We start from the raw sequence: 12,868 nt of genomic DNA on the forward strand, positions 1-12,868 counted from the left end.
TTGCATAGTTCAACACAAGAAACACTCATTGATCCATTGTTTACACTATAGTGAGTAGTAAATGAGGCACAAGGCACACAGTTAATCGATGCATCACTTGAACCACTGTCAGAGTAACAGGCCAGAGCGCCACATGGCAGTCAGAGCCCTAATGGTTTCCACAACCCTGGAGGGAGCACTGGCATCATATGTGAACCAACCTCTGCAGCTTATGGCATGGTCATCCAAGTGAGACAGGATGTTTTAACTTTTATCACTCTTTCCAAGTGAGACAGGGTGTTTTAACTTTTATCACTCTCTACCATCATTTTCCCTTCACCATATAGGCCAACCACAATATCTGCAGAAGTAGAAGAAGACTGAAATTTATTGTCGATGACACACTTGGTATTCAGGCTGCTCACACAGGTGTACATCTCAGGCATTAGGAAACTCTATTCATGAAATTTAACATGATTGAATTGTGCAGCTCACGAAACTGTCGGGGTGAAAATTATAAGACATAAGCAATGCCAAAATTTAGTGTCACATGAGGCACTGTTGTTGCATTTGAACTCATTGACTGGCAGTATCTCACCCTATATGAAAGAATAGCAGAAATAATAGATGAAGCTTAGGCAGTGTATTTGAAAAATTGAACATACCCAACTACATCTACCACTCTTTCTGTCATAGGATATATAGGAACCGTAAACTCTAAAGTTCTAGGACTCTGATAGGTGAAGTCAAGTTCCTTCATGAATATAATACATTTTTTTCTCAAACATTGTTATTGTAATCAATTAACAAACCATAACTTCTTTTTTAATACTATGTAACAATATTATGAAAGGATAGTTGCTACTCACCATTTAGCGGAGATGTTGAGTCCCATCAAATAGACCACACACACACACACACACACACAGACACACACACACACACACACACACACACAAATGCAACTCAAGCACACATGACTGCAGCCTCTGGCAGCTGAAGAGCTGAAGCCACGCTGCGAGCAGCAGCAGTAGTGCATGATGGGAGAGGCAGCTGGATGTGGGTAATGAGGAGGATGGGGTGGGGGGATAGCAGAGTAGGGATGGGGGACGGTGAAGTGCTGCTGTGGAGCATGCAAGGATGAGATGAAGAGTGGTTAGGGCAGTTATGTGCAGTCAGGAGGTTAGATGGAGAGCAGGGGGAGGGAAGACGGAGGGCAGAGAGGAGGGAGTAGGGGTAGCGGAAAAGGAGAGATGTAAAAAGACTAGGTGCATTGGTGGAATAGAGGGATGTGTACTGCTAGAATGGGAACAGGGAAGGGGCTGGACGGATAAGGACAGTGACTAATGAAGGTTGAGGCCAGGAGGGTTACAGGAACGTACGATATATTGCAGGGAGACAGCGTGCTCAGCAACAGGGTGGTCCAATTGTTTCTTGGCCACAGTTTGTCGTTGGCCATTCATGCGGACAGACAGCTTGTTTTTGTCATGCCCACACAGAATGCAGGACAGCGGTTGCATCTCAGATTGTAGATTACATGACTTGTTTCACGAGCAGCCCTATCTTTGATAGGATAGGTGATGTTTGTGACCAGACTGGAGTAGGTGGTGATTGAAGGATGTATGGGACAGGTCTTTCTTTCATCTAGGTCTATTACAGGGTTATGAGCTGTTAGGTAAGGGATTGGGAGTAGGAGTTGTGTAAGGATGGACGATTATATTGCGTAGGTTCGATGGATGGCGGCATACCACTGTGGGAGGGGCGGGAAGGATAATAGGCAAGACATTTCTCATTTCAGGGTACAACAAGAGGTAATCGAAACATTGGAGGAGAATGCAATCCAGTTGCTTCAGTCCTGGATGGTACTGAATTACAGGGGGAATGCTCCTCTGTGGTCAGATGGTGGGACTTTGGGAGGTGGTGGGAGACTGGAAAGATAAGGCATGGGAGATTTGTTTTTGTACAAGGTTGGGAGGATAACTACAGTCAGTGAAGCCCTCAGTGAGACCCTCGGTATATTTTAAGAGGGACTGCTCATCACTGCACATGCAATGACCACGGGTGTCTAGGCTGTATGGAAGGGACTTCTTGGTATGGAACAGGTGGCAGCTGTTGAAGTGGAGGTATTGCTGGTGGTTGGGAGGTTTGATATGGATGGAGGTACTGATGTAGCCATCTTTTTGGCGGAGGTCAACATCTAGGAAGTGGCTTGTTGGTTTGAGTAGGACCAGGCGAAGCAAATGGGGAAGAAGTTGTTGAGATTCTGGAGGAATGTGGATAGGGTGTCCTCGCCTTCAATCCAGGCGGCAAAGATGTCATCAGTGAATCTGAACCAGGCGAGCGGTTTATGATTTTGGGTTTTTAGGACGGATTCCTCTAGATGGCCCATGAATTTGTTGGCGTAGGATGGTGCCATGCCGGTGCCAATGGCCATACCATGTATTTGTTTATAGGTGATGTCTTCAAAGGAAAAGTAATTGTGAGTGAGTTAAGGGGTTGTGTATGGATAGACAAGTATATTGTATAGGTTCAGAGGACGTACTGTACTTACAGCTAGGCTGATAGAACTGGAAGTTGTACTAATAAGTATTGTAGTTAAGGGAAAAGATGGATAACATAGAGCATCAATCTAGATTTGTCATTTATCGAGTAGATACTTAACAAGAAGGATATTTGGGGTAGATGGGTTACTAATTGTGATACAAAATCTCACTGAGAATAGCAAAAATGGTCAAAAGAATAGAAGATTTTCTTCAGAAATTAGAAAAGTTTATTGTCACAAATGGATAAGGGCCTTTTCCAAACTTTTTTGTATTACATTTTAGCATTACGAGTACATTTTTTTCCTATCTGGTCACCGATGTCATTTCTCCATGTTCCATTACCCAGTTCATATGTCTTACTCCCATGTAATATTCCCAGCGTGCTATTAGAATTTCAGGCAAACAGTAGATTTTACTTTTACTTTTGAATATGATATAAAGTTTCCTAAACGAGCTGAAAACAGTTTTTACACTATTGTTTATATGTTTCAGTGTCCATCTACTTTTTACCTTTAGTTATTTTGAGTACACAAATTCATCAACTACTTGAATAACTTAATTACTAGTATTTACTATTTTCTGTAATCTTGTTGTAGTTAACTTTCAGGCCTAGTCTCATAATTGATCGTCCTAGCTCTTTCCATTCCGTGTTCAAATGCAGTTGTGCAATGAAACAATATCCTTCTCAAATCAAAGATAGTTTGGGTAGACTTGTTTCTACACATTATTTCTGCATTCCAACTTACTGGTCAAAAATAGAAAACCGTTTTGGTAACCTAGATACAGCTTCCTTAATTCTGCATTTTTGTCCCTTTTCATATGATGTAATTGAAGTTATAGCCATATTGTAAATCAAGTATGTTCAAAAATTTACCACTCCCAACAGTTTCCACCTCCGAAAGCACTCTTGGTATGCCGCTTGCTAGATCGCGCAAATTGCATTTTGCGAATTTTCTTTTATGTCATCCATCATTGCAAATCTTTATCCTTTCAGCTGGGTCTTTAACTTTGGAAATAAAAAAACTCTGCTTGGCCATGTCTGCTGACTACGGAGAATGAGGCAGCACAGTGATTTAGTTTTTTGGGCAATAGTCACGTACCAACAGGGATGAATGCACAGGTGCATTATCGTGATGCAAGAGCCACGAATTGTCTCGCCACATTTCAGGCCATTTCCTTCTCACATTTTCTTGCATTCGTTGTAACATGTCCCAATAGTACCGTTGATTAACAGTTTGTCCCTGTGGCACGAATTCATGATGTACTAATCCTTCAGAGTCAAAGAAAAGTATCAGCATGGCTTTGACATTTGACCTGACCTGAAAAGCTTTATTTGGTCTTGGAGAACCTTTCTGGACCCATTGTGAAGATTGAACCTTGGTCTCAATATCATATCTGTAGATCCACGTCCCATCACCAATTATGATACTCTGAAGGAACATACTGTTCTCATTTGTGTGATCTGAAAGCTCTCCTTAGATTGCGAGGCGAAGGTCTTTCTGGTCTTGACTCATGAGCTGTGGGACAAATTTGGTGGCAGTACGATGCATTCCAATATGCCGTGTCAAGATTTCATGACATAATTCAACTGAAATGTTGCATTCTTCTGCAATCTCTTAGAGAGTCAGTCTTCTACTGTAACTCAGTTTCATTGCTGTTGCTACATTCTTCTGCAATCTCTCAGACAGTCAGTCTTCAATTGACACTCATTGCTGTTCCTGACATGAACATTGTCGGTAGACCTTGAAGGACATTCTGAATGAGAGTCATCTTTAACTTCCATCTGACCATTCTTAAATGTCCTTAAAACTAATGTCCTTAACCATGGTAGTAGTGGTATTGAACATGCATTGGTCATTAACTTCCATCTGGCCATTTTTAAATGTCCTTAAAACTAAGGGAAAACACGAAATAAAATAAGAGGTTCCAATGTCATTGTTGAAAATCTTAGACATCTGAAATGTGCGATATGCAATAATGTCTGAAGCACTGAAAGAGTCAAGGCTAAGCTTATCTTTGTTAATCACCACAATGTACAATAGCTGTGGTTATCCATCCCCAACCATGTTGAGCTACATCATTCTATGTCAACATAAACTTCAAAATACCTCCAACAAAGAATAAAGCCCTGTGAAGAACAGGTTGAGTTCCTAACTGGCTCTGCATTTTAATTGATAAATTGTCAATAGACTTATAAATAGTACCATGCGAGTGCCTTCTCCTTCTATAGTAACACAGCATCTCTGTAAGATGTTCAGTGCTGTTGCACAAGTAGCCTGACCTTTCGTACAGCTCACACCCAAACCACCAGATGTCAGACACTCAGATCAGTGCCAAACATTGTGTGTCAATGGAGTATCAACCAAAACGCCACTTTAGTTCGACTGTGTGCTGTTCTCCAGTAGAAGATGTGGAAATGGTAATTAAAAGTAACACCAGAACTACGGAGTATATGCAAACCATATCTGTGAGCTCTGAATGTGCAGATTGGATGAGTTTAACAGATTACGCTTGATATTGTTGTATGGGAGAACATTTTTCTGCCATGTAAAACGATGTTTCGGAGTTTGTAGTAATGTTCTTTTGGCAGTGTGCTTTCACTTCATTAGTTGAAAGTAGTAAACCTATAGAGAATACTTGTATGGATAGGTGTGGTGTTATCTATACAAATTTATACTATAGGTTTGCTACTTTCAACTAATGAAGTGAAAGCAGACTGCCAAAAGAACATTGCTATAAATTCCTAAACATCCTTTTACATAGCAGAAAAATTTTCACCCATATAACAATTTTACGCATAGTCTATTAAAAAAATAATAAAAAATAAATCACCTGTGGGTTTCAAACTTGGAACCTTTAGTACAACGATCTGATCCTCTACCAACTCACTACTAGAGATCTTCACATTCAGAGCTCACAGAAACAGTTTGCCAGTTCTCCAAAGTTCTGGTGTTACTTTTAATTACACAGTAATTACACAGCATGAACTAGATCAGTGCTTTGATTGATACTCTATCAACATACAATGTTTGGTACCGATATGAGTGTCCGACACCTGGAGGTTTGGTGTCAGTGTTGCACGGGGAAGGTGTTTATGTATTACTGTTTATGTGTCTGTTGACAATATATCAATTACTACGCAGAGCCAATTAGAAGCTCAACCAGTTCTTCCTGCGCCTTCGCTATTTGTTGGAGGTGTTTTGAACTCTACATTGATGGGGAATGATGTTACCCATCATGGTTGTGGGTGGATAACTGCAGCTATTGTACATTGTGGCGATGTTAAAGATAAGCTTGACCTTAACTGAATCTTCCAACACTCGAGACATTATAGAATATTGCACATTTCAGATGTCTGAGGTTTTCAATAGGGGCACTGAAACCATTCATAACACTGAACACAACTTAAGCACTGATAACTGTAGGCTTCCTGCATCATTTGGTATGCCTCTGTAAAGATTTTCTTAAGAGTCACGCAAAATTTAATGCAGACATGTTGCTCCTCTACCTCCGCCAACTCGAAATTCACAAAGTGTGCGACACAATGTTCTACTCAATACAGCACTGAACAATAACTGACAGACATACAACAATGAAACTTCTGGCAGGTACACATTAAACATAGGTGTGTGCAGGGATGCCAACCACATTTTGCTTTAACACACCATTGGCACATAATTACAAATCTTCTGCAATTTTTTGAACAGATTTCATATAACAGAATGGACTTACAGTTATTCACATCATTCTTAACTTGTTACAGACTAATAATTTTGGTTATCATCTTCATATTTAGCAAAAGTTGTTAAATGTCTTCTAGATATCTGCAATGTGTTTCCAGTGCCTTTACAAATAATCTGTCTTTTTTCGTATTTTAGCCCTCAGTGTAACGATTTCTAGAGGTTTGAATTTGTCAGTTTTATTGAGACTTTGTGAATACTTAGCCTGGACTGAACCTTAAGGAGTTAGCATCTTCTAGGTTAGTATCCTCATTTTTCATCCCCATGTCTTATTGAACTATGGCCATTGCAAATTCTAAACTGGTTTACCATTGACACTATAGAGCAATGAGTCAGATGTACCAATTTGTCTTGGATTCTTAAATTTTGACAAAGACCTGGACTCACAAAGAGGGGTCACCAGTGGTGGGATAAACTTTTTGAAACCATCTATATGGTGAGGAAGGTTAAAAGCCCAGCTATCACATCCTGTAGGCATTCACACTGGTGGGCACTCATTTGCAAATAATCACCAAAAAATTGGAATTTTGCAAGATGCTCAGTAGCATTAAAAGAGAAGAATTTTGCAGATGGGTGGTATGGTTGTAATGTCTAGTGCAAGATGTTCATTTGTTGAAGGTCATGAGTTCAAATCTTGTCAGGTTCTTTAAATTTTTTCATTTTTACATCTTTATTGAAGTGGCTCTAACCATTGTTTATATTCAGTTAATTGCTTTAAATGTACTTTTTTTATTTCCATTCCTTTGTCACATCATTTCAATCACCATATGATTTTTTTTCATTTGTTCTCTTTTTTCTTTGTTTCTTTTATGTCATTATACTGAACATTGACACATAACAATAAACATAAAACTATATTACAAAACAATAGTATTGCTTAAAGTTCAGATTCCAGTGTTTTCAGCAATCACAATTCCACACTTAAATTCTGAAGGGATTATTAGGAAAATGAAATTCAAGCAAAATGAAGAATATAAATAATGAATGCAATGACGTTGATGGAAAATAGAATGATTAAATGAAAGATATTAAAATGTAATTAATACCTAAAATTAATTAAAATCATGAGAACAAAGATTTCGAGCAGGAAAAGAATGATAGGAAGAAAAGGGAGAGTAAATGAAGCAGTTGATATGATGATTAAGCTGACGTAATGAAGGGACAGAAATTTAAAAAAAATGCATTTAAACCAGTTAATTGAATGAAAATAATGATCAAAATAATTTCAATAAAAAAAAATAAAGTACTTGACGCGATCCAAACCCACAACCTTTCATATGTCAATGCCTTACCCTATCCATTACACTATACAACTAAAATCCACATCATGTTGGAAGGCCGTTCTGCGCGTCCCCCTCCATTAGCCACTGGCAGCCATTAATATGCATTCTTTTTCCAAGCAGCTAGCAACAAGAATCTCTCTCCTACATGCTGCACTTCATGACAATCAAATTATTCATTCAACTTTCAGTTTTTTTGTAGCTGTGTAGGTGTGAATGTATATCTGTAAATGTTTAAGTGCAATTAAAAAAAGCCAGGTGATGGCAATAAATGTGAATTTGAAAGCAGTTGACAGTTGAACTCACAAAAACGGACTCCAGAGCCATGTGGCATCAGCAAGACAAATATAAAGAGAACTGCAAAAGAAAGTGACAGAGCCGTAGGAACTGCAGGAAAATTTGGTTTCGTGTCACCTGGAAAGCATCAAAATAACAAGGAACCTGTAACACAAATGGATGGTATTAACAATGATGTTTTAAAGTACTCCATGTGAATGATGAATGCCCAACATTACAAAAACTTGTTACAGTTATGCAGGAGAAAAATAGCTTTAGTGGTAAATGCTTCATCAGTGTAAAAGACGTTGGTTCCTGATATGTTAAGAAGAGAGCTTTTAGTTCAAAGAAGTGACATAGGTGCAGCACAAACTACATCCCATATAAAGATTCATGATACAAGAGGAGGAGATAGTTCAACAGTGTACTACCGTGATGGAATATGGGCCAATTAGAAGCTTCGCAGGAAGCTCTGCTGGAAAATGAGTATTGGTACTGGCGGTTTTTAAGTTTTCATGGGAACAGATTCCCAGATAATTATTCTGCATGCTGAATCTTCTTATGGTTTCGTTCCTGAGAGTAAACTTGTATTTGCATATAAGAAAAACAGCAGTGACTACCATTCGGAAGTGTACACTGTTAGTTTTGTGATGTGACTCACAATTCTTGTCATACCTTGCTTCGAAGTCGGCCATTGCCAGTTATAATTAAACTGTTACAGAGAAAACACCAGAAAAATGGATATTTTTCCCTGACTTAAAAATAAAAATACTAAGCACAGTATAAACTAGACTCGTTCCAATGTCCTGTAGCTTGTTAATTTATATGGGTCACATGACAGAACGTACAAACTTGACTTCCTTGCACGTGAATGGGGTCACACAGTTTTGCATTTACCCATGTGTCACTGTCAGTGTAGCCCTATGGAATTAATGTGGGCAAAGGATAAGGCTATATGGGAGAAAGAAAACGCATTCAAGATAATATTCACTGAATCGCTTGTGCGTAAGGCAATAGACAACATCCCACCTGTAGTGTGGACACATCTGTGCATGCTGAAAAGCTTCAGAAAGGATAATTTCACAGAGAAGTGATGGTGGATATAAGCCTTGAACGTATCATCATAGATTTACAATCAGATTGTTCGGAAACAGGCTCAAATAGAAGTGATGGTACTATTTCGATGTAGACTGTGGAACAAAGTAATAATATTTCTTAGTTTTAAAGACTTGTGGTTTAACATAATAATGAGAACTTCCTAGCCTTTTTGATTAGGGCTTTGTATATCCTTTAAATTACACAGACTTTAATGTTCAACATATTACCCAAGGAGAAGTTAAGCTTCTCCCACCACGTTTTTTGTATGCTCTAATATGCAAGAATGCAGCTGGATGAATTCGTCAAAAGTTCGACATTTCCACATGTAAACCACTGTCATTTTCAAGGAATGAATTGGATAAGGCCCTAAAATGACAGTAACTGTTACTGGTCGAGATATCAGTGGTTTTTGATGTCATCGGTCACTGTTCCCTGGCGTTATTCACAGTTGATGGTTAACTGTTTGCTTGTTCAATGGATTATAAATGCGGTCTCTCACTGTAATGTCTAATGAATTAGTTTACACTCATAATGCCCATTAACAGCGAAAAATATGACAACTTACTGCCCATTTTTACAATAGTCTTTCCTACCACTAATTATTTTTTATGCACAGTGATTACGCTTAACTACAGTCAAACACATTACGCGCATGCATGCCCACGCCCACACACACACACACACACACACACACACACACACACACACACACACACACACACCTTATACATATTTTTCAAAATTCTATCGAGCAGAAGCAGTTGTCAATCAAATTCAATGATTTCATGTGTGCTTGAAGTTGATTTTGTAATGTATTAAATTTTTACTTATAATACAGTTCAAATCACAGTAAATGATAATTATTGCAAGCAATTTCAAAAATCTTGTTATTAGACACTTATCATTTTGAGAAAAATTGTCCTTCGTGTCTTCACAAAGCTGTGTCAGCTGTTCTCGCCTCCCGACCTCACACAGAGTAAATCTGTGGAGCAGTGGACGCAACATTGTCCAGATATAAATTAATATTTCTCTCATGACGACTGATCGAAATTGGTTTTAATGTTTACTATTCCCCACATAGATTTGAACATATAATATGATTTACCGTAGGAAAATGAGCCTGACTCTTGTCTGCAGCAACACTGTTTGGCAGTGTGGACTTTGCCACTCTCTGCTGCCACACATGCATAGTTCTCATCCCTCCACTGCTCCGCCTCGATACATGGAAGCACCATCTTACACAACACAAGCTATAGTCAATATGATGCTACTTTTTTTTAAATGCTATTGAACCTCATGCAGAATTCTGAATCTCCTCTCCTGTAACTCGCAAACAAGGTGATAGCTCTGATCTAAACCTACATCACCATATAGATGATTTCAAAAAGTTGATCCCACTGCTGGGGGCCTCTCCTTGTCAGTTTCAAGATAAGCAGTACTAATAGCTCTTGAGAAACAATATATTGACTCAGCCAATGTTACTATGCTGCAGAATCCATATGACGGTGCTACAGCTTCTGTTAAATTTCATCAGGATTGTGGGAAGTTTAGAATTGAAAGAGGAAAATTCTACACTCCAGTCTCTTTTTTTACTTTTCTGCTTATTACTTTTGCTGTCCTAAATACAAAAAAAATTGTCAACTGGTTTTATGAATTCGCTCTTAATTTATATATATTTTTTGTATGGTAATTACAAATTTTTATTATAATTGACTTTCAGCTTACTTGCAAACTTCTTTCATTAGATGTTGAAGTTTATCTGAATAAAGGTAAACAGTGTTGCCAGCAAAATGAAGGGCAGTTTTACATGTTCCATTAATGTGTATTCATTTCCTTACTTTAAGGATCTGGGAACTTCCTTTTGGTCCATTCCATCAACTTTCGGGCATGCATCTGCGACAGCAATATTTCTTCTTCTTATATTTCAGCTTTTAACCATCCAACCACCTCCCGAGGATAGTTTAAGCCCAAGTGAAATGGTGGTTCCTATTTATGGCTCTGACTGTTATTTCATATGTGATCGTATACGGACCATTGTGCTTTATTCACCTCTAAAACTGGCCAGCTAGCTGGCTTTCTTGTTTATTAAAATCCCATGTTCTTGTGAAGATCTTATGTATATTTCAGGGAAAAGTCAGATAAGTGTATAGTTTTTACACATTGTAAGTCCCTTTCATTTGAAGTAGAATAATTGAAACATTGCTTCCATTTTTCAGGAGTGTATTCATTGATGAGCATTATGTAAATATCACAAATTCCCTTTGTATTGTTTTCCTCCATTTCAACTCATTTCCTTTCTCCCTTCATGCCGTGGACCAAACCTTCACTTTTTCATTCCTCAGATAACTCTGTGCACCTGCTTTGATGCTAGTTTTGGAGTGTTGTGGTTTTTACTACTATCTATCTGTTTCAGATTCTTCCCTTGAACCAAGTTAACATTTGTATTTCCTTCCTCAGGTAGGAAAAGTGTATTGGTTGGGAGAGGTAGAAGAGGAGAAGTCACTGGAACTAAAGGGTTCCACTTAACCTTAATCAGCCGCAACTTCTGTTTAATTTATTCTGAAAGAATGTGTTAAGATAATCATGTTGCTCCTCTCTGTAAATTCTACTAATGTATATAGTAGATCTGGCCTCTGTCATTTGCAATACTTTAATAGAAGTTTCCAAGTGAAGAATTGTTCTTGAGTTTTTGCCTTACATGCAAATCTCTTTTTAATGTCTTGGAGTGGAAGGTAATTAAAAAGTTAAGGACTACAAGTTAAGGAATTCTGCTAGCATGGAAGCAAAATAACAGACAACAAACAAAACAAGGATGACATGAAAAGCAGATCCAAGGGCAAAGAAGGCATTCCCGGCCAAAAGAAGTCGACTAGTATCAAAGTGACTTAATTTAAGGAAGAAAGATATAAAAGGTATCCCCAATTGGAAAGGAAACCTTCACTGTAGAGGTATTGTGTGTAATCCTGATGTGTTTGCCAAGAGATGATGTGGTATTACAGTTGCACAAGCATAGTTAACAGCTTCACAGCAGTTCCCTTATTTTTGAAGAGAGATTTCTACAGTTTGTTGCATTATTGATTCTTCCCGATCAACACAAAGAGTGGTCAGCCAATGTATTTGCACAGAAAGGAAGCATGTTTCATAAATTTACCAGAGGATGAAAGAGGTGTATGAAGATAAGTGTCTTGGATGGTGCACTGTATTCTGGTGGTGTCATCAAAGGAACTGTGCATTCTGTAAACATGAGAAGCTTCATTATGGCTTTCAGTGAATCAGAAAGCAGTGAGAATGGGTGTTTGCTTGACCCATATGTTGAGATACACAAAGGAAATAACGGATTTCATTGCTCAGATTGTGGCATGATGAAATGTGTCACCACTTCAACTCTCCTTCCAAACACACGAGCATGGAGTAGCAACAACCTGGATCTGATCATCTAAAACAAGGCCACTCCATCCCTAAGGCCAGAAAAGTAATGCTCAATTTCTTTTTCAATGAAGCAGGTCCTCTGCTGATCATCTTGCTACCATGGTTTGCAACAGTTAATGTGAGCCAGTATTGTAAAATGTTTCTGAGGCTCAAATAGGCCAACAGGACAAGATTATTGCCACGAGTGCCCCATGGAAGTGTGATAGGACTATTCTTGAATGAGATTTTCACTCTGCAGCGGAGTGTGCACTGATATGAAACTTCCTGGCAGATTAAAACTGTGTGCCGGACCGAGACTCGAACTCGGGACCTTTGCCTTTCGCGGGCAAATGCTCTACCAACTGAGCTACCCAAGCACGACTCACGCCCCGTCCTCACAGCTTTACTTCTGCCTGTACCTCGTCTCCTACCTTCCAGACTTAACAGAAGCTCTCCTGCGAACCTTGCAGAACTAGCACTCCTGAAAGAAAGGATATTGCGGACACATGGCTTAGCCACAGCCTGGGGGATGTTTACAGAATGA

The 12,868-nt window shown here is 38.8% G+C and overlaps 1 protein-coding gene and 1 non-coding gene across 2 annotated transcripts in view; one reads left to right on the plus strand and one right to left on the minus strand.

Annotated features, from left to right (window-relative positions):
* The window catches only part of LOC126334792 (28S ribosomal protein S7, mitochondrial), a 72,208-nt gene that overhangs the window by 58,149 nt on the left and 1,191 nt on the right, over positions 1-12,868 (plus strand). The window lies entirely within an intron of this gene.
* Positions 12,628-12,702, minus strand: Trnas-cga (transfer RNA serine (anticodon CGA)). Its single transcript has one exon. It is a non-coding gene; the product is annotated as a tRNA-Ser (tRNA).

This window comes from Schistocerca gregaria, chromosome 2, assembly GCF_023897955.1.
Source record: "Schistocerca gregaria isolate iqSchGreg1 chromosome 2, iqSchGreg1.2, whole genome shotgun sequence".
In the NCBI taxonomy this organism is placed as follows: domain Eukaryota; kingdom Metazoa; phylum Arthropoda; class Insecta; order Orthoptera; family Acrididae; genus Schistocerca; species Schistocerca gregaria.